Here is a 21,680-nt window from a genome sequence, read left to right as displayed (position 1 = left end):
ATAATACGGCGTAATACGACGTCGGCTAAAGTTCTAGCCGACGTCGTATTGCGCCGTGGGCTGAGTGCATTTGTGATACGACGTCGGCTAATCTCCTAGCCGACGTCGTATCAAGGGTCGGCCAGTGTGAGTTTGCGATACGACGTCGGCTAAACACTTAGCCGACGTCGTAGCGCGTAGTAGTTTTAGGGTCAAGCCTTTAACGTCGGTTATTAGGTAATAACCGACGTTAAAGAGTTTTTTTTTTTAATTAATTAAATAACATATAACGTCGGCTAATTATTTAGCCGACGTTAATTAGCCGACGTTGTATGTAATTTCTGTAGTAGTGATGGTTTTAATCACTCTAGTGGGCAATAGAATCGTCTGCATTCAATAAAGGGGCATAGCTGACACTACCGATTGAAGTAAGGTTCTCCTACCTGCAAGAGATAAAGTTTTCATCTTCCATCCGGCAAGTCTCTGCTGTACTCTGATAATAAGATCCTCAAAGGTTTCCTTTTTCTAATTTGCCATGCATTGAGGGGACTCCCAAGTACTTTCCCAGGTTTTTTGTTGTTGGGATTCCCAGAATTCCTCCAATTATTTGTTGATCCCATGGCAGTGTATTCTTTGAGAAAAAGATGGAAGATTTCTGAAAATTTACTCTTTGACCTGAATGTTTGCAGAAAATGTCCAAGCACTGCCTTATAATTGTTGCTTGATGTGCAATTGCTTCTCCAAACAACACCATATCGTCTGCGAATAGGAGGTGTGAGACACATGGTCCATTTTAGGATACCTTAATACCTTTCCATTCCCCGGCTTCAACTCTACAGCCAGGGGCGGAGCCAGAATTGTATAGTGCCGGGGGCCAACCGTTGAAGTACTAAATCAAATACATTGATGTCCATTTAACATATTTTAAGATAATCATTACATTACAAATTTAATAAAGTTTAGAATAAATCATTTATAATTAAAAATTAATCTATATTAAATTATTTTAATTTGCAATATGATTTTCAATGTATATTGCTTTGTATGGTTGAAAGAATCAAAATATTCACGCATGTTTTAAAAGACTATTTATTATTTCTTGAAAACATAATGCTTTCTCAAATATAAATACTACAAATTTTTTACATTATTACGAATATTAAATTAAACACAAAATTTACCATATAACCACAAATCTGCATAATTAACTAAACAAATACACCTTGATATCCATTATTTAGAACCAAACAAAACAACTGTTTAAAATAAACAATGGAATATGAAACAAAAATCAACCAAAACAAGTAGTTAGAAAAAAAAAACAAAAAACAAAACAAAAATTAACTTGAAAAATATACATAGATTTTAATAATGGCAAATTATCTTGTTATAGCGTATAAGGGGTATATATGTATGGTTCTAATTGAAAGAAACTAGTAAGTAGGTTAAATGAGGTTTGAATGTGAGTTTACAATATATAGAAGATATAATCTAAAATAGGAGAGAACTAGAGAAATTGAGAAGATGACGAATTTTATAACTAAGATTGTAAGATTAATTTAAGTGGGAGGGGGCTAAATACTTTGAAGTGAGAACAAAATTTTGATATCTAAAAACATAATAAGTTTCAATCCAAGTTATACCCCTGGTTTATGTCCGTTTTTTCCGTTAATTTTTGTTGTACCTTATGCTATAAAAGTTGTACTACATAATTTTTTGGACAAAAATGTCCCTACCGTTATAACTTCTGTTATCTTTTCACATTATAATTATCATGCACAAGCACACACAATATTTTTTCTTACATTCTTCACTGGTAAGTTTGAATTCATTTAGATTTTAATTAAATATTACCATAGTTATATTTAGTAATTTACTATTTATATAATTCTTACTTCAATAATATTAATATGAATTCTACAATTATAAATAATATATATATATATATATGTGTGTGTGTGTGTGTGTGTGTGTGTGTGTGTGTACACTATTATTTTAAAAAAAATATTAATATTATAAATGAGCAATAACATAATGTATTTGCAATTGAATTGAGATAGGATTTTTAGATATCAATCTGTGAAAGTTGTTGAATTGAGATATTTGAAATCAAATATTATTTATATCCATAGAATATAAATTTATAAGGGATATATCTCTAATTAGAAGAAAACTACATTTAAACAAATTTTATTCATTTTCAAAGACAAAAAAGTTGTAATACAATGTTGAGTACCCTTAAAATTATAGTGGAATATATCCATCACAATGAATTTGAATTTCTTGTGTTAATTTCAAATACATACACAAAAAAAATTATACTCGAATATCTATTAAACTTCGAAAACTAAAAAAAAAACGCATTATATTTATTTCAAAATGATTTACTTATTGGGTTTGAATATTGGGCACAAGTCTTCGCGCAAAGCGCATAGAAAAAACTAGTTCTATATAATATTTTTTAAAAATTTAATATTATATATAATATTTTAAAAAAATTAGGGTGGGGTGGAAGGGGGTGGGGGGGGGGGGGCAAGGCCCCCCNGGGGGGGGGGGGGGGGGGGGGGGGGGGGGGGGGGGGCAAGGCCCCCCATGGCATGTACATGCCTCCGCCCCTGTCTACAACTAATTAACTGACTGAGACACTCGATGCACAGGACAGAGATTAGGGGAGAGATTGGGTCTCTTTGCCAGATGCGTTTTGTTGGTTTAAACCATTCAGACCGGTCTCCATTTAGGGTAACAGCAAGTCTTGAAGTAGTAACGCAGGCCATAATGTTCCTAACCCATAGCTGATCAAAACCTGCTTCTTGTAGCGTTTTTTCGATAAATCTCCAAGAAAGCCGGTCGTAAGCCTTTTCTAAGTCCACTTTAACCATCATCTAGCCACTGGCCCCTCTCTTTGCTTTCATTGAGTTCAAAACCTCTTGGTACACTAGTATACTATCCGAAATTTGCCTTCCGGGGACGGAGCTAGATTGGTGAGGCCCAACTAGCTTTTGTTGGTTTATTGATGGAGAATATGAGGAATAACAGTAACGAGGAAATGAGATCTTCAGGCGTGATATCACTTTCCTATAAGCTTTTAATCTTTCCTCTCACAAAGCAACGAGGTTTCAAGATTAAATCTTATGGGATACAAGAAGATGAAACAAAGTTCTTTGTTGCTTGAAAAGAAACTTTAGGAGAGATTTGAACCGTGAAATAACTTGATAGAATGCAAAACTTGCACCCTTCATCAGATGAAACTCCCTAGAATTTATAGAGAAAATTCTAACCGTTGGGAGCAGTTTACTGGAAGTTTATGGCTGTTGGTAAACCACCTTCAACCATAATTTTGAACTTCCAACCGATTTTGGATAGGATAATCCGGTTTACGTAAGTTACGTACCCAAGCATGATAAACGTGATAAAACACATTCTAGTCTTAATATCCCCAATGCAATATACTTGTTGCAAAACAAGAGATACTAAAACATGTGTACGTTACTTACCCTTACATATATCAGATCAGCATTCGAATCATAGAACGCTTCACAGATTCGCATCTCTCGAGAGTTGGAAGTTTACAAAAAGACTATCGAGACATCTGTCGATCGAACTGATCTCTCGATGTATCTCTCAAACATTCCTATCTCTCGATGATTTTCTCAAAGGATTAGTTAAGAGTAATCTCATCCTCTCACTCATGCAGAAAAATCAAGTACTGACTTTAGGGATACCTTTTATTTAGTACTTGCAGCCGATTAATGAAGTACTCATCAATCATTGAACTCAGGACCTAACGTAATAACTTAGGCGTGAGTTGTGCTTTCCTTCACCTCTCGACTAGAGTTGGGTTTTACACCTATCCCTTCCGATGTTTTCAACACCATGTCCCTTGCCAAGGCTTTAGTAAACGGATCCGCTAAATTGAACCAGGACCGTACAAAGTCAAGTGCTACAACACCATTAACTAGGAGCTCCCGCACATAGCTATGTCGCATGCCTATGTGTCTTGACTTGCCATTATAAACATTGTTATATGCTTTGGCCAGTGTAGTAACGCTGTCACAATGCACTAAAATTGGTGACATCGGTTTCGGCCAAATTGGAATTTCCATAATCAAATTCCTTAGCCACTCAGCTTCTTTACATGCAGAAGCTAATGCAATGAATTCAGATGCCATAGTTGAATCTGAAATGCAACTTTGCTTTTTANGGGGGGGGGGGGGGGGGGGGGGGGGGGGGGGGGGGGCAAGGCCCCCCATGGCATGTACATGCCTCCGCCCCTGTCTACAACTAATTAACTGACTGAGACACTCGATGCACAGGACAGAGATTAGGGGAGAGATTGGGTCTCTTTGCCAGATGCGTTTTGTTGGTTTAAACCATTCAGACCGGTCTCCATTTAGGGTAACAGCAAGTCTTGAAGTAGTAACGCAGGCCATAATGTTCCTAACCCATAGCTGATCAAAACCTGCTTCTTGTAGCGTTTTTTCGATAAATCTCCAAGAAAGCCGGTCGTAAGCCTTTTCTAAGTCCACTTTAACCATCATCTAGCCACTGGCCCCTCTCTTTGCTTTCATTGAGTTCAAAACCTCTTGGTACACTAGTATACTATCCGAAATTTGCCTTCCGGGGACGGAGCTAGATTGGTGAGGCCCAACTAGCTTTTGTTGGTTTATTGATGGAGAATATGAGGAATAACAGTAACGAGGAAATGAGATCTTCAGGCGTGATATCACTTTCCTATAAGCTTTTAATCTTTCCTCTCACAAAGCAACGAGGTTTCAAGATTAAATCTTATGGGATACAAGAAGATGAAACAAAGTTCTTTGTTGCTTGAAAAGAAACTTTAGGAGAGATTTGAACCGTGAAATAACTTGATAGAATGCAAAACTTGCACCCTTCATCAGATGAAACTCCCTAGAATTTATAGAGAAAATTCTAACCGTTGGGAGCAGTTTACTGGAAGTTTATGGCTGTTGGTAAACCACCTTCAACCATAATTTTGAACTTCCAACCGATTTTGGATAGGATAATCCGGTTTACGTAAGTTACGTACCCAAGCATGATAAACGTGATAAAACACATTCTAGTCTTAATATCCCCAATGCAATATACTTGTTGCAAAACAAGAGATACTAAAACATGTGTACGTTACTTACCCTTACATATATCAGATCAGCATTCGAATCATAGAACGCTTCACAGATTCGCATCTCTCGAGAGTTGGAAGTTTACAAAAAGACTATCGAGACATCTGTCGATCGAACTGATCTCTCGATGTATCTCTCAAACATTCCTATCTCTCGATGATTTTCTCAAAGGATTAGTTAAGAGTAATCTCATCCTCTCACTCATGCAGAAAAATCAAGTACTGACTTTAGGGATACCTTTTATTTAGTACTTGCAGCCGATTAATGAAGTACTCATCAATCATTGAACTCAGGACCTAACGTAATAACTTAGGCGTGAGTTGTGCTTTCCTTCACCTCTCGACTAGAGTTGGGTTTTACACCTATCCCTTCCGATGTTTTCAACACCATGTCCCTTGCCAAGGCTTTAGTAAACGGATCCGCTAAATTGAACCAGGACCGTACAAAGTCAAGTGCTACAACACCATTAACTAGGAGCTCCCGCACATAGCTATGTCGCATGCCTATGTGTCTTGACTTGCCATTATAAACATTGTTATATGCTTTGGCCAGTGTAGTAACGCTGTCACAATGCACTAAAATTGGTGACATCGGTTTCGGCCAAATTGGAATTTCCATAATCAAATTCCTTAGCCACTCAGCTTCTTTACATGCAGAAGCTAATGCAATGAATTCAGATGCCATAGTTGAATCTGAAATGCAACTTTGCTTTTTAGAAACCCAAGAAATTGCACCTCCCCCAAGCAGAAACACCCATCCACTAGTTGAGGAATAATCTTCCTGATTTGAAATCCAACTAGCATCAGAATATCCTTCTAGGATGGAAATATCTCTCGAATACACCAAACCATAATCAATGGTTTTATTCAGATATTTCAAGATTCTTTTTAATGCCAACCAATGTACTGCACTAGGATTACTAGTGTATCTACTCACCTTTCCTACTGCAAACGCAATATCAGGACGAGTACTAGTCATTGCATACATTAAGCATCCTATCACTTTAGAATATTCTAACTGAGAAACTGGATTACCTTCATTTGGAATTAACTTCAACGAAGGGTCCATAGGAGTAGAAACTGGAGGACTAGTCAAGTGATCAAACCTTTTTAACACTTTCTCAATATAATGAGATTGTGTTAATCTAACACCATCCTGTACTTTAGTTATTTTTATTCCAAGAATAACTTCTGCTTCTCCCAAATCTTTCATGGAGAAACTAGAACTAAGAAACTCTTTGGTTTCTTTAACCTTTTCCAGATTAGTTCCAAAAATCAACATGTCATCTACGTATAAGCAAATAATAACCCCTTGTCCTTGGTTATCAAATTTGCTGTAGATGCATTTATCAGATTGATTTATCCTATACCCATTAGCTAGCACCACTTGATCAAACCGATCATGCCATTGCTTAGGGGCTTGCTTTAAGCCATAAAGTGACTTAATTAACTTGCAAACTTTATGCTCTTGTCCAACAACCACGAAGCCTTCTAGTTGCTTCATATACACTTCCTCCTCTAATTCACCATTTAAGAATGCAGTCTTGACATCCATTTGAGGAAATACAAGATTGTGTATGGCCGAAATGGCCATTAACAATCTAATGGTAGCAATCCTTGCTACAGGTGCATAAGTGTCAAAGAAGTCTACTCCTTCTTTTTGTTTAAAGCCCTGTGCGACAAGCCTGGCTTTGAACTTCTCGATTGACCCATCGGCTTTCATCTTCTTTTTTAAGATCCACTTGCACCCGATAGGTTTACAACCACTCGGAGGATTAGTTAATATCCAAGTGTTATTTCCCATGATGGAATCCATTTCATCATTAACTGCTTCTTTCCAGAAAGCAACATCATGAGAATTCATAGCCTCCTCAAATGATGAGGGATCACCTTCTATATTGGAGTAGTAGAGGTTTGTGGTTTCCAAGGTACCTCTCGAACCTTCGACCAAATACATTTGGAAGTCCGGACCAAATGTTTTTGTCTTTCTGGTTCTTTTACTTTTCCTAAGTTCAAGTTCCTTTGACCCTGCATGATCATGAACTTGATCAACATCTTTGGGCTTACTTGAACTAGGAATCAAATCCCTGGTTCTATCTATCGAAGTGAATCTATTTTCATCAAAGATAGCATCCCGTGACTCTATAACGGTATGTACCGAGACATAGTCATTAGGTTCTATCACATAGAACCGATATGCCTTGCTGTGTACTGCATATCCTATAAAGATAGAATCGATGCCCTTTTCCCCTAGACCTTTACGNTAGTTAAGAGTAATCTCATCCTCTCACTCATGCAGAAAAATCAAGTACTGACTTTAGGGATACCTTTTATTTAGTACTTGCAGCCGATTAATGAAGTACTCATCAATCATTGAACTCAGGACCTAACGTAATAACTTAGGCGTGAGTTGTGCTTTCCTTCACCTCTCGACTAGAGTTGGGTTTTACACCTATCCCTTCCGATGTTTTCAACACCATGTCCCTTGCCAAGGCTTTAGTAAACGGATCCGCTAAATTGAACCAGGACCGTACAAAGTCAAGTGCTACAACACCATTAACTAGGAGCTCCCGCACATAGCTATGTCGCATGCCTATGTGTCTTGACTTGCCATTATAAACATTGTTATATGCTTTGGCCAGTGTAGTAACGCTGTCACAATGCACTAAAATTGGTGACATCGGTTTCGGCCAAATTGGAATTTCCATAATCAAATTCCTTAGCCACTCAGCTTCTTTACATGCAGAAGCTAATGCAATGAATTCAGATGCCATAGTTGAATCTGAAATGCAACTTTGCTTTTTAGAAACCCAAGAAATTGCACCTCCCCCAAGCAGAAACACCCATCCACTAGTTGAGGAATAATCTTCCTGATTTGAAATCCAACTAGCATCAGAATATCCTTCTAGGATGGAAATATCTCTCGAATACACCAAACCATAATCAATGGTTTTATTCAGATATTTCAAGATTCTTTTTAATGCCAACCAATGTACTGCACTAGGATTACTAGTGTATCTACTCACCTTTCCTACTGCAAACGCAATATCAGGACGAGTACTAGTCATTGCATACATTAAGCATCCTATCACTTTAGAATATTCTAACTGAGAAACTGGATTACCTTCATTTGGAATTAACTTCAACGAAGGGTCCATAGGAGTAGAAACTGGAGGACTAGTCAAGTGATCAAACCTTTTTAACACTTTCTCAATATAATGAGATTGTGTTAATCTAACACCATCCTGTACTTTAGTTATTTTTATTCCAAGAATAACTTCTGCTTCTCCCAAATCTTTCATGGAGAAACTAGAACTAAGAAACTCTTTGGTTTCTTTAACCTTTTCCAGATTAGTTCCAAAAATCAACATGTCATCTACGTATAAGCAAATAATAACCCCTTGTCCTTGGTTATCAAATTTGCTGTAGATGCATTTATCAGATTGATTTATCCTATACCCATTAGCTAGCACCACTTGATCAAACCGATCATGCCATTGCTTAGGGGCTTGCTTTAAGCCATAAAGTGACTTAATTAACTTGCAAACTTTATGCTCTTGTCCAACAACCACGAAGCCTTCTAGTTGCTTCATATACACTTCCTCCTCTAATTCACCATTTAAGAATGCAGTCTTGACATCCATTTGAGGAAATACAAGATTGTGTATGGCCGAAATGGCCATTAACAATCTAATGGTAGCAATCCTTGCTACAGGTGCATAAGTGTCAAAGAAGTCTACTCCTTCTTTTTGTTTAAAGCCCTGTGCGACAAGCCTGGCTTTGAACTTCTCGATTGACCCATCGGCTTTCATCTTCTTTTTTAAGATCCACTTGCACCCGATAGGTTTACAACCACTCGGAGGATTAGTTAATATCCAAGTGTTATTTCCCATGATGGAATCCATTTCATCATTAACTGCTTCTTTCCAGAAAGCAACATCATGAGAATTCATAGCCTCCTCAAATGATGAGGGATCACCTTCTATATTGGAGTAGTAGAGGTTTGTGGTTTCCAAGGTACCTCTCGAACCTTCGACCAAATACATTTGGAAGTCCGGACCAAATGTTTTTGTCTTTCTGGTTCTTTTACTTTTCCTAAGTTCAAGTTCCTTTGACCCTGCATGATCATGAACTTGATCAACATCTTTGGGCTTACTTGAACTAGGAATCAAATCCCTGGTTCTATCTATCGAAGTGAATCTATTTTCATCAAAGATAGCATCCCGTGACTCTATAACGGTATGTACCGAGACATAGTCATTAGGTTCTATCACATAGAACCGATATGCCTTGCTGTGTACTGCATATCCTATAAAGATAGAATCGATGCCCTTTTCCCCTAGACCTTTACGTTTAGGATCTGGCAACCTTACCACAGCCCTGCAACCCCAGACTCTCAAATAATTCAGGTTGGGTTTCTTGTTGAACCAAAGTTCATAGGGTGTTACCCTACTTCTTTTGTTAGGAATTCTGTTGAGAACATAACATGCGGTCAACATGGCTTCTCCCCAGAAACCTTTACTCAATCCGGAAACTGATAACACTTCTCCCCAGAAACCTTTACTCAATCCGGAAACTGATAACATGCAGTTTATCATTTCCTTGAGCACTCTATTCTTCCTTTCTGCCACACCATTTTGATGTGGAGTATATGGTGCTCTGGTCTCGTGAATGATACCCACGGATTGAAAGAACGGTGGATCATAATATTCACCACCTCTGTCAGTGAGTAATCTTTTCACCAACTGACCAGTTTGTAGTTCAACCTCCAACTTAAATATTTTAAACTTTTCCAAGGCCTTATCCTTGGAATGTAGGAGGTACACATAGCAATATCTCGAATAGTCATCTATGAAAGTGACTATATACTTTTTATTTCCCAATGAAGGGTTGCTATAAAAATCACACAGGTCGCTGTGCACCAATTCAAGCAAAGTTGAATCCCTTTTTATACTAGGAAAGGAATTCCTAGTTATTTTATTTAACATGCATACACTGCATGGTTCCTTGTTCAACTCAAAAGATGGTATTAATCCATCTTTAGCCATGTCAAATAAACGAAAATAATTTACGTGACATAAACGCGAATGCCATAAAGATGATGAACGCACTGTGTAAACACAACCATCAACTTTACTTATATTAAGTTTGAACATATTACAACACAGAAATCCTTGGCCTACAAACGTACCGGCCTTGGACAAAATGAAACGATCTACTTCAAATACAAGTTTAAAACCACACTTGTTCAATACAATGCCAGAGATTAAATTTTTTCTAACATCTGGGGCATGATACACATCCGTGAGAGTCAGCTTCTTTCCAGACGTGAGAAGCAACTCCACTTGTCCAATCCCTTTCACCTTCACCATGGAATCATTTCCCATGTATAGGCTTGGACCATCTTCCAGATTTTTATAACTCTTGTAAAGATTCATATCCTTACAGACATGCCTGGTAGCCCCAGTGTCAACCCACCACGAGTCATCAGTCTGCATGACATAAACTTCAGATATCATAGCAATGAAATTTTCAGTGCTATCATAAACGAGATTAATGATTTTACCTTGTTTCCATTGGCCACTTCCTTGGCCATGATCACCTGAAGATATGCCTTGCATCTTTTCCTTCCAAACTTCACAGTCCTTTTTAAAGTGTGGACCGTTACACACCCAGCATTTAACCCATGCCTTTCCTTTCCCTTTTCCATTCTTCTTAAACTTAGAAGATTTTGAGGTCTTTCCCGGTTTCCCTTTCCCTTTGCGGTTCCCATATGGTTTGCCTTCATCAACAAAGTTGATGGTAGAACCCGAAGCTCCGATTAATCTCCCACCGCTTTTTTTTTTACTCTCTTTCTGTCTGATCCCTTCCTCCACATACAGGTGGGAACCTAGTTGCTCCATGGTAAGTTCTTCCTTCCTTTGGTGGGAACCTAGTTGCTCCATGGTAAGTTCTTCCTTCCTTTGCATCAAGGCACGATGTACCTTATTCCATGAAGGCGGCAACTTGTCTATGATACTGGCAATGGCAATGGAGTAAGGCGGCAACTTGTCTATGATACTGGCAATGGCAATGGAGTCATCCATATTCATGCCATGGTGCCTTATCTGTCCAAGGATTCTGACAATCTCATGCAATTGTTCCATGACTGAGCGATTGTCCACCATTCTGAATTCATTGAATTCACTTACTAGGAATTTCTTGCTAGAGGCATCCTCAGATATATATTTTGCCAGGAATTTCTTGCTAGAGGCATCCTCAGATATATATTTTGCCTCAAGCACATCCCTAGAGGCATCCTCAGATATATATTTTGCCTCAAGCACATCCCACAGATCCTTAGAGGATTCCTCATATTGATAAATATCAAAGAGGGTGTCAGACATGTTGGTCCCAAGGGGATGGGGTACAAGTCTAGAGGGGGGGGGGTGAATAGACTTGTATAAGATTTTGCAAATCTTTTCAACCTCTCGTGTGTATTGAACTTAGGATGTTTAGGTTCGATACCTCACGAGGAGAAGACAAAGTTTTATGCGCAGCGGAAATGTTATCCCCTTTTAGTTAGCACGAGTTTGGGTTAGTTCGAGAGGTGTGTTTATATGCAGTGCAAGCGAGAGGTTAGCGAGAGATAAAAGCAGTAAGTAAATGCAAGAGAGATTTTTAAGTGGTTCGGCTAACCCGCCTACGTCCACTCTTCTTCCAGAAACTCCCTGGAAGGATTGCACTAAAAACTTCCCTTTTTAGAACAATATCGAGCGCTTGAGCTTTGATCACGAAGCCCGCCTCAAGCCTCAGGATCTTCACTAGACAGCTGCCAGGTTACTCCGCCTCTTCTTGCTTAATCCAAAGCAAGGACCTTTGGTTGTCACAGTTGAGTGTAACAAACTCCAATCTGACCAAAAGCTATCGTTGAATCAATTTCGATGTAGAGCAGCTTCGGTCACCTTCTAGATATGTGGCAGTTTAAGCTATGTAAGTCTCTCAAACACTAAGATGTGTTTTTCTCGCTGTATTGAATATCTGGATGATATTCCAAATTGAATGCTTGCACTTGAACGTTTGAATCAGACACCTCTTTAGAATTTCGAATGAACCAACCTTTTTTCTCACTGTGTCTTCACGTCCTTATATATGAGAGTTTGAGGAATAATTCCGTTGGAGGGAAAATTATTCCGTTTGAAATCTGTCTCCCATGTTGATCATGGGTCTTGCGTATTTTCAGCATTTTTCATGGAGTGGTGGTCTTGTAACTTGAACCTTTTGTCTGGTAGTGAATATTCTATATTTCACTTTCTTGAGTCCATGCTCCACTTTCGTCTTTTGGTAAAAGTTACTCTTTTTATATTCCCATCATTCCTTGTTTGTGGGGAATCAGACCACTTCAGTATTGGTGTACCTTTTGACCGTTTGCGGTGGAAATCTGATGTGTCATCCATTTCCGTCCATTTTGAAAACTCACGTTCGGCACCTCTTCATTATTCTATCTCCATGATATTCTTCTTCTCCAAACTTTAAGTATGCTTCCTGACCGTCATTCAGCATTACTGGAGAAATGTCAGTTTATCGAGACCAAGGTTGATGTCTCGATTGTTTGATGTCTCGAACCCAAGCATCGAGAGGTCTACCTCTCGAACTCTGCTTATGTCTCGAACTGGATTGCTGTAACGAGAGGTACTACCTCTCGAACTCTGCTTATGTCTCGAGACTTAGTTGATGTCTCGCAGACCCTTATTCCTCCAGTGTTGTCCCGTGCCTTCTTCTGATCTATCTATGAAATTACAACACGAGACTTCTAAGATGTTCAAACAAGTTTACTTCAAGCTAAAATATTTTCCGAGTTGAGCTCAAAGTTACCCGGTTGTATTTTCGCTCTTGGTTTACTTGTCGAACTTACAGTGTTTTGCCTATGTATCGAGACTTGGGGATTTCTACTTAACAGTTGGTATCATCAAAACCTATTACATGATGTTCCTAACAATTTCCCCCTTTTTGATGATGCCAACACTTATACTTACTCTATATGGCTGATTTGATAGAAAGAATTAACATAGATTTTATTTTTCAGCGCATATGGTAAGTTTGACAAATACTCTACTAAAACATGAATAATAGAACTCACGCAACACCCCCAGCAAAAGATATATATATGATTATAAAAGGGAATGTTTACAAAGCAGAGTTTAGTAGAAAAGTTTAAAAGAAATAAGACCAAGAACAACATAAACATCAATACATTGAAATAAGATGGAGTTTGGACCACGAGAGCTTACTTCTTGTTGGCTTTCCTCTTCTTGTTAATGGCTTCTCGTGTCTTGATGGGGTCTTTCGGATTTACCAGGCTTATGTATTCATCCGTAACATCTAGATGCCTGTAGTTCCTGTAAGCTTCCCCCACGAACTCACCATCAATTATTCCATCTTTCCACCAGGCAATGCATTCTTCTGGAGACATATTNGCTTACTTCTTGTTGGCTTTCCTCTTCTTGTTGATGGCTTCTCGTGTCTTGATGGGGTCTTTCGGATTTACCAGGCTTATGTATTCATCCGTAACATCTAGATGCCTGTAGTTCCTGTAAGCTTCCCCCACGAACTCACCATCAATTATTCCATCTTTCCACCAGGCAATGCATTCTTCTGGAAGTTTATGGCTGTTGGTAAACAACCTTCAACCATAATTTTGAACTTCCAACCGATTTTGGATAGNAGTCAGAATTTGTTCAGTATCTTCCCTGTTTCCAAACTTAAAGTTTGTCATGAGAAGATCGATCTTCCTTTCTTCTTCTGACTGTTGTTCTTGTCTTTTTCTTCTCCTTTCTCTGTCCTCTTCTCTCCTTTTCTCCATTTCCAGTGTACGCTGAACCCTTAGATTTTCTGCTCGTTTAGCATCCTCCACTGCTTTGCTCATAATTCTTGGTATTTTTGGAGGAGGTCCAGCTGGTTCACTTGCTGCCCTTTTCTTGCCGNAGTTGGAAGTTTACAAAAAGACTATCGAGACATCTGTCGATCGAACTGATCTCTCGATGTATCTCTCGAACATTCCTATCTCTCGAGACACCCATGTTTCGCGAACTAATCTTTCAAATAAACTGACCTCTCGAGGTATCTCTCGATCATCCAAAATCAACTCCACCAAACTAAATAATACTTATAACTCCATAACTCCAAATATTATTTAAGCTTGCAACATGCGGTCAACATGGCTTTCCCCCAGAAACCTTTACTCAATCCGGAAACTGATAACATGCAGTTTATCATTTCCTTGAGCACTCTATTTCTCCTTTCTGCCACACCATTTTTGGTGGAGTATATGGTGCTCTGGTCTCGTGAATGATACCCACGGATTGAAAGAACGGTGGATCATAATATTCACCACCTCTGTCAGTGAGTAATCTTTTCACCAACTGACCAGTTTGTAGTTCAACCTCCAACTTAAATATTTTAAACTTTTCCCAAGGCCTTATCCTTGGAATGTAGGAGTACACATAGCAATATCTCGAATAGTCATCTATGAAAGTGACTATATACTTTTTATTTCCCAATGAAGGGTTGCTATGAAAATCACACAGGTCACTGTGCCAATTCAAGCAAAGTTGAATCCCTTTTTATACTAGGAAAGGAATTCCTAGTTATTTTATTTAACATGCACACTGCATGGTTCCTTGTTCAACTCAAAAGATGGTATTAATCCATCTTTAGCCATGTCAAATAAACGAAAATAATTTACGTGACATAAACGTGAATGCCATAAAGATGATGAACGCACTGTGTAAACACAACCATCAACTTTACTTATATTAAGTTTGAACATATTACAACACAGAAATCCTTGGCCTACAAACGTACCGGCCTTGGACAAAATGAAACGATCTGCTTCAAATACAAGTTTAAAACCACACTTGTTCAATACAATGCCAGAATTAAATTTTTTCTAACATCTGGGGCATGATACACATCCGTGAGAGTCAGCTTCTTTCCAGACGTGAGAAGCAACTCCACTTGTCCAATCCCTTTCACCTTCACCATGGAATCATTTCCCATGTATAGGCTTGGACCATCTTCCAGATTTTTATAACTCTTGTAAAGATTCATATCCTTACAGACATGCCTGGTAGCCCCAGTGTCAACCCACCACGAGTCATCAGTCTGCATGACATAAACTTCAGATATCATAGCAATGAAATTTTCAGTGCTATCAGAAACGAGATTAATGATTTTACCTTGTTTCCATTGGCCACTTCCTTGGCCATGATCACCTGAAGATATGCCTTGCATCTTTTCCTTCCAAACTTCACAGTCCTTTTTAAAGTGTGGACCGTTACACACCCAGCATTTAACCCATGCCTTTCCTTTCCCTTTTCCATTCTTCTTAAACTTAGAAGATTTTGAGGTCTTTCCCGGTTTCCCTTTCCCTTTGCGGTTCCCATATGGTTTGCCTTCATCAACAAAGTTGATGGTAGAACCCGAAGCTCCGATTAATCTCCCACCGCTTTTTTTTTTACTCTCTTTCTGTCTGATCCCTTCCTCCACATACAGGTGGGAACCAGTTGCTCCATGGTAAGTTCTTCCTTCCTTTGCATCAAGGCACGATGTACCTTATTCCATGAAGGCGGCAACTTGTCTATGATACTGGCAATGGCAATGGAGTCATCCATATTCATGCCATGGTGCCTTATCTGTCCAAGGATTCTGACAATCTCATGGAATTGTTCCATGACTGAGCGATTGTCCACCATTCTGAATTCATTGAATTCACTTACCAGGAATTTCTTGCTAGAGGCATCCTCAGATATATATTTTGCCTCAAGCACATCCCACAGATCCTTAGAGGATTCCTCATATTGATAAATATCAAGAGGGTGTCAGACATGTTGGCCCAAGGGGATGGGGTACAAGTCTAGGGGGGGGTGAATAGACTTGTATAAGATTTTGCAAATCTTTTCGACCTCTCGTGTGTATTGAACTTAGGATGTTTAGGTTCGATACCTCACGAGGTGAAGACAAAGTTTTATGCGCAGCGGAAATGTTATCCCCTTTTAGTTAGCACGAGTTTGAGTTAGTTCGAGAGTGTGTTTATATGCAGTGCAATCGAGAGGTTAGCGAGAGATAAAAGCAGTAAGTAAATGCAAGAGAGATTTTTAAGTGGTTCGGCCAACCCGCCTACGTCCACTCTTCTTCCAGAAACTCCTGGAAGGATTGCACTAAAAACTTCCCTTTTTAGTACAATATCGAGCGCTTGAGCTTTGATCACGAAGCCCGCCTCAAGCCTCAGGTTTTTCGCCCCGCTTCTTGTTACTCCACCTATCGAGCACTTGAGCTTTGATCACCAAGCCCGCCTCAAGCCTCAGGATCTTCACAAGACAGCTCCCAGGTTACTCCGCCTCTCCTCAGGTTTTTCTCCCCGCTTCCAGTTACTCCACCTCTCGAGCACTTGAGCTTTGATCACAAGCCCGCCTCAAGCCTCAGGTTTCACTAGACAGCTGCCAGGTTACTCCCCTCTCTTGCTTAATCCAAAGCAAGGGACCTTTGGTTGTCACAGTTGAATGTAACAAACTCCAATCTATCGTTGAATCAACTTCGATGTAGAGCAGCTTCGGTCACCTTCTAGATAGCAGTTTAAGCTTTGTAACTCTCTCAAACACTAAGATGTGTTTTTCTCGCTGTTTGAATATCAGGATGATATTCCAAATTGAACTTGCACGTTTTGACACCTCTTAGAATTTCGAATGAACCAACCTTTTTTTTGTGTCTTCACGTCCTTATATATGAGAGTTTGAGGAATAATTCCGTTGGAGGGAAAATTATTCCGTTTGAAATTGTCTCCCATGCTGATCATGGGTCTTGCATATTTTCAGCATTTTTCATGGAGTGGTGGTCTTGTAACTTGAACCTTTTGTCTGTAGAATATTCATATTCACTTTCTTGAGTCCATGCTCCACTTTCGTCTTTTGGTAAAAGTTACTCTTTTTATATTCCCATTATTCCTTGTTTTGGGGAATCAGACCACTTCAGCATTGGTGCACCTTTTGACCGTTTGTGGTGGAAATCTGATGTGTCATCCATTTCCGTCCATTTTGTCACGTTCGGCACCTCTTCATTATTCTATCTCCATGATATTCTTCTTCTCCAAACTTTAAGTATGCTTCCTGACCGTCATTCAGCATTTGGAGAAGTGTCAGTTTATCGAGACCAAGGTTGATGTCTGATTGATGTCTCGCAATATCGAGAGGTCTACCTCTCGAACTCTGCTTATGTCTCGAACTGGATTTGTATCGAGAGTCCTACCTCTCGAACTCTGCTTATGTCTCGAGACTTAGTTGATGTCTCGCAGACCCTTATTCCTCCAGTGTTGTCCCGTGCCTTCTTCTGATCTGTCTATGATTACAACACGAGACTTCTAAGATGTTCAAACAAATTTACCTTAAGCTTAAATATTTCCGAGTTGAGCTCAAAGTTACCCGGTTGTATTTTCGCTCTTGGTTTACTTGTCGAACTTACAGTTTTGCCTATGTATCGAGACTTGGGGATTTCTACTTAACAGTTGGTATCATCAAAACCTATTACATGATGTTCCTAACAATTTCCCCTTTTTGATGATGCCAACACTTATACTTACTCTATATGGCTGATTTGATAAAGAATTAACATAGATTTTATTTTCAGCGCATATGGTAAGTTTGACAAATATTCTACTAAAGCATAATAGCAAACTCACGCAACACCCCAGCAAAAGATATATATTAAAATTAAGGGAATGTTTACATGAGAGTTTAGTAGAAAGATTTAAACAAAAAAATAAGATCAAGAACAACATAAACAGCAATAGACTGGAATAAGATGGAGTTTGGACCACGAGAGCTTACTTCTTGTTGGCTTTCCTCTTCTTGTTAATGGCTTCTCGTGTCTTGATGGGGTCTTTCGGATTTACCAGGCTTATGTATTCATCCGTAACATCTAGATGCCTGTAGTTCCTGTAGCTTCCCCACGAACTCACCATCAATTACTCCATCTTTCCACCAGGCAATGCATTCTTCTGGAGACATATTGCTGTGAGTAGATATCCCAGTGATTTTCAGAAGCTTGAATATCTCCAGAGTCAGAATTTGTTCAGTATCTTCCCTGTTTCCAAACTTAAAGTTTGTCATGAGAAGATCGATCTTCCTTTCTTCTTCTGACTGTTGTTCTTGTCTTTTTCTTCTCCTTTCTCTGTCCTCTTCTCTCCTTTTCTCCATTTCCAGTGTACGCTGGACCCTTAGATTTTCTGCTCGTTTAGCATCCTCCACTGCTTTGCTCATAATTCTTGGTATTTTTTGGAGGAGGTCCAGCTGGTTCACTTGCTGCCCTTTTCTTGCCCTGTTGATGTCCTTCCCTTTTTTTCCCTTTATTTTCCCCCTTGTTGGCATCATCAGCACGGGAAAGGAGGATGGACATACCTTCGAAGATTGCTTGAAGTTGGGCAGGCACTTGGTTCGACAGGTCATCGAGTATGGCCTTCATCACATCCTGTCGAAGTTCACTGGAATGTTGGTGGGCTCGAAGCTCTGCTCGTAATTCAGCGAGTTCAGCCTTAACGCTTGCAGCCTCTGCTCGAGCTAGAGCAGCCTCATCTGCAGCTTTCTGTGCTGCAGTCTCAGCCCATACTGCTTGTTCGAGTAGTTCTTCATGATTGGCCTGAGACTTGCTTGTGCCAGCCACAGGTAGTGCAGCGTTTCGAACAATGGCCAGTACGCGCTCAAGTTTAACCATCTTCTGAGTTTGATCAGCCATAAATTGACGCACCTCGCCAACGAACTCATGCTCGGCCTGTTGATCATAGTCAGAAGAGGAAGGAGAAGAGGATCGAGATGTACCTTTTGTCGGAGGGGACTTGGGTGCTTCCAGATTTCCACCCTTAACTTACAGTTGTGAGTTCACCTCTCGACTGAGTGTCTGAAGGGTGGCAGGGACACTGGGTTCAGAGCTCGAAGGTAGCTCCATGTCAGGTGCTTCCCGGTTTCCACCTGAGGGATGGATCACTTCTTGCTCATCACCTCTCGAACCTGGACCCTCAGCTTCAGCAACTGTAAGGATGGGATCAGTCAGGGAGGGATCTTCTGTATTGGACGCTTCCCGGTTTCCATCCAATGGAAGTTCCTCCTCAGCATCACCTCTCGAACCAGTGCTGGGAACTTGGTCATCTGCTGGTGGAGTTGGAGACGAAGTTTCGACAGGTGCTTCCCTGTTTCCACCTTCGATAGTCATATCGTCCTTCTTAGTATCTCTCGAACCAGCAGGACTTGAGACATTCTGCTCATGTTGCTCATTGGACTGCTCGTTGGTCTGCTCCGGCGAATCTGGAGTGATAACTGTGTCAGGAGCACTTGGAAAGCCCGGCAGTGTGAGCAATGGAATTTCACCCTCTCGAATTGTCTGTGCTTCATCTGTAGTGTTCAAGGGTGTGGCCGCAGGAGGTGGCAAAAGAAGAACGGTGTTGGGTGCCACTTGAAGTGCTTCAGAGGTCTCGGATTCACCTCTTGAAGCTGCTACCTGTTCGTCCAGAGCAGAGTTACTGACTTGGGACAGTGGGATTGCGGCTGTTGCAATTGAAGTTTCAGTATCATCTCGAGCAACCCCAGAGGTCTCTCCTGGACCTCTCGTATGTTCTACAGTCTGTCCCAAGGACATAGCAGTGGCGAGCCTGATATCTTCTCGAAATTGGGCATCAAGTTCTGGATCCTCCTCAGGCTCAACCTCGGTTTCTTCAGCTATGCCTTTACCCTTATCAGTTCTTCCACTGTTCAGCTTCATCACTCGTGTTTCGTGGGCAAGATCCATCAGTTGTTGAGCTGGGATCTCGGAGATATCCAACCACTGGAGTGCAAACTGCTCTTCTGCCTCCATTTCAGCTGCTTGACTCATTAGTTGAGTGAAAGAACTGGTTCTCCAGTTGATCCACCTGATCACCCTGGAGAAGTCATCAAGAGTGGGTGCTTCCACTGCCAACTGAGTAGAAACTTCTTCATATAAATCATCCCGCCCATCAGAGATGATTTCAGTGGCAGAAATTGCTTCGTCTATCTGTGCTGTGATCTCTCGACTATGCTCCAAGAGATCATCTCCCACTCTGACTGTGCAGTCTATCTCTCGAACCATCTCTCGTGGTTCTTCTGCACCCCCTTGTACTGGATCACTGATCCCAGTACCTTCAACTTCTCGAGTCTCCTCTCGAGGTTCAAACACAGATTTACCAGTACCCTCAGCATCATTATCAACATGAAGATCATCACAGAAATCTCTTGACAGGGACCTGGTAGGGGGTACTCTCTCAACCTCAGTGGCCAGTGTAGCCTGAGGTTCCCCCTGGGCTTGTGCCCTGTCCTCGAAGGGTACTTGTATAACTGACGGTGCCACTTCTCGAATCTGGGTGACAGCAGCAATTTTGGCCCTCTTGGCCCTCAACGCAACTCTCTTGACCAGAGTGTCCAAAGGCTCATCATCAGAGTCCTTTTCCTTGGCTGGGGCTTTCCTTTTGCCCCTTCCTTTTGGCTGTGAGGGAGAAGGTGCAGCCTTAACACCTTTAGCCTTGGGGACTTGAGATTTCGTCCTACCCATATAGGTATTCCGATGAATCTCTCGCCCTTCCCTCAGTTCAAAGCCCTTCAAGCTTAAGAGAAATTGAACAACAAAGCCGAAACCAACCTTTTTACTGATCGACAGGTTGGTGTTGGAGACTGAGCTCATCACTTGCTGTTGGAGGAAGTTGAAGATAATGTGTGCCCAGTCCAGTTTGTTGTCATTCCAAATGGCATGGAGGATTTTGAGGAGGTCCAGATTAACCTCGTCGGTTCCAGACACCTTGCCGAGCACGAACTTCATGATTAGGTCGGCAGCGAGAGCAAACTTCTTCTTTAGGTGGAACTTGCGGAGGGCAGAGGATGCTCTGGGTGGTGCAGTCGCTAGTCGGATTTTCTCCCAGAAGGCTTGCTTGTCCAAGTCGTAATCCGATAGGTGCTTGACTGCTTCCTCCGATGACGCGAAATCAAATGCCGCTCTGAGGTCACCTACAGAGGTTGTGATGGGAAAATCATTAAAGCGGCTTTCGATTTTACCCTTCGTGACCTTGGCATTTGCGAACCATTCTGTGAAGTCGAGGGCGTGAATGGTCCGGTAGTCGTGCGTCATGTATTTCATCAGTCCTGCTTTCTCAAACTTCTTCAGGACTTTTTCCGCCATTTTTGGATTAGAGGAGTTGGTGATGAAGCCGTTTCTGTCAAGGATACTCCCCGCCTTGACTTGTTTGATCTAAGAGCGAATGTGTAGCAACTCCCTCTAATATGCGTCGGAAGATGAGGTTGAAGTGGAGGATTCGGACGCCATAGATGACAGATTTGAGGTTTTGGAGGGAATGTGTACAGTGTTTCAGAGGGTTTTGGGTATTCGGTTTGAGCTTGAATCCGGGTAAGGAAGAAGAATTTGGCTTTTATATCATGTGGATTCGGGTTGGATATATGGGTAGGGTTGAGAGCTTGACCCGAAGAAGAGATCCCGGTTAATTTAAAAAAAAATTTAAAGATCAAAAATACCC

The sequence above is a fragment of the Ipomoea triloba genome, chromosome 14 (assembly GCF_003576645.1).
Source record: "Ipomoea triloba cultivar NCNSP0323 chromosome 14, ASM357664v1".
Lineage (NCBI taxonomy): Eukaryota > Viridiplantae > Streptophyta > Magnoliopsida > Solanales > Convolvulaceae > Ipomoea > Ipomoea triloba.
This window is presented reverse-complemented; position numbering follows the sequence as displayed.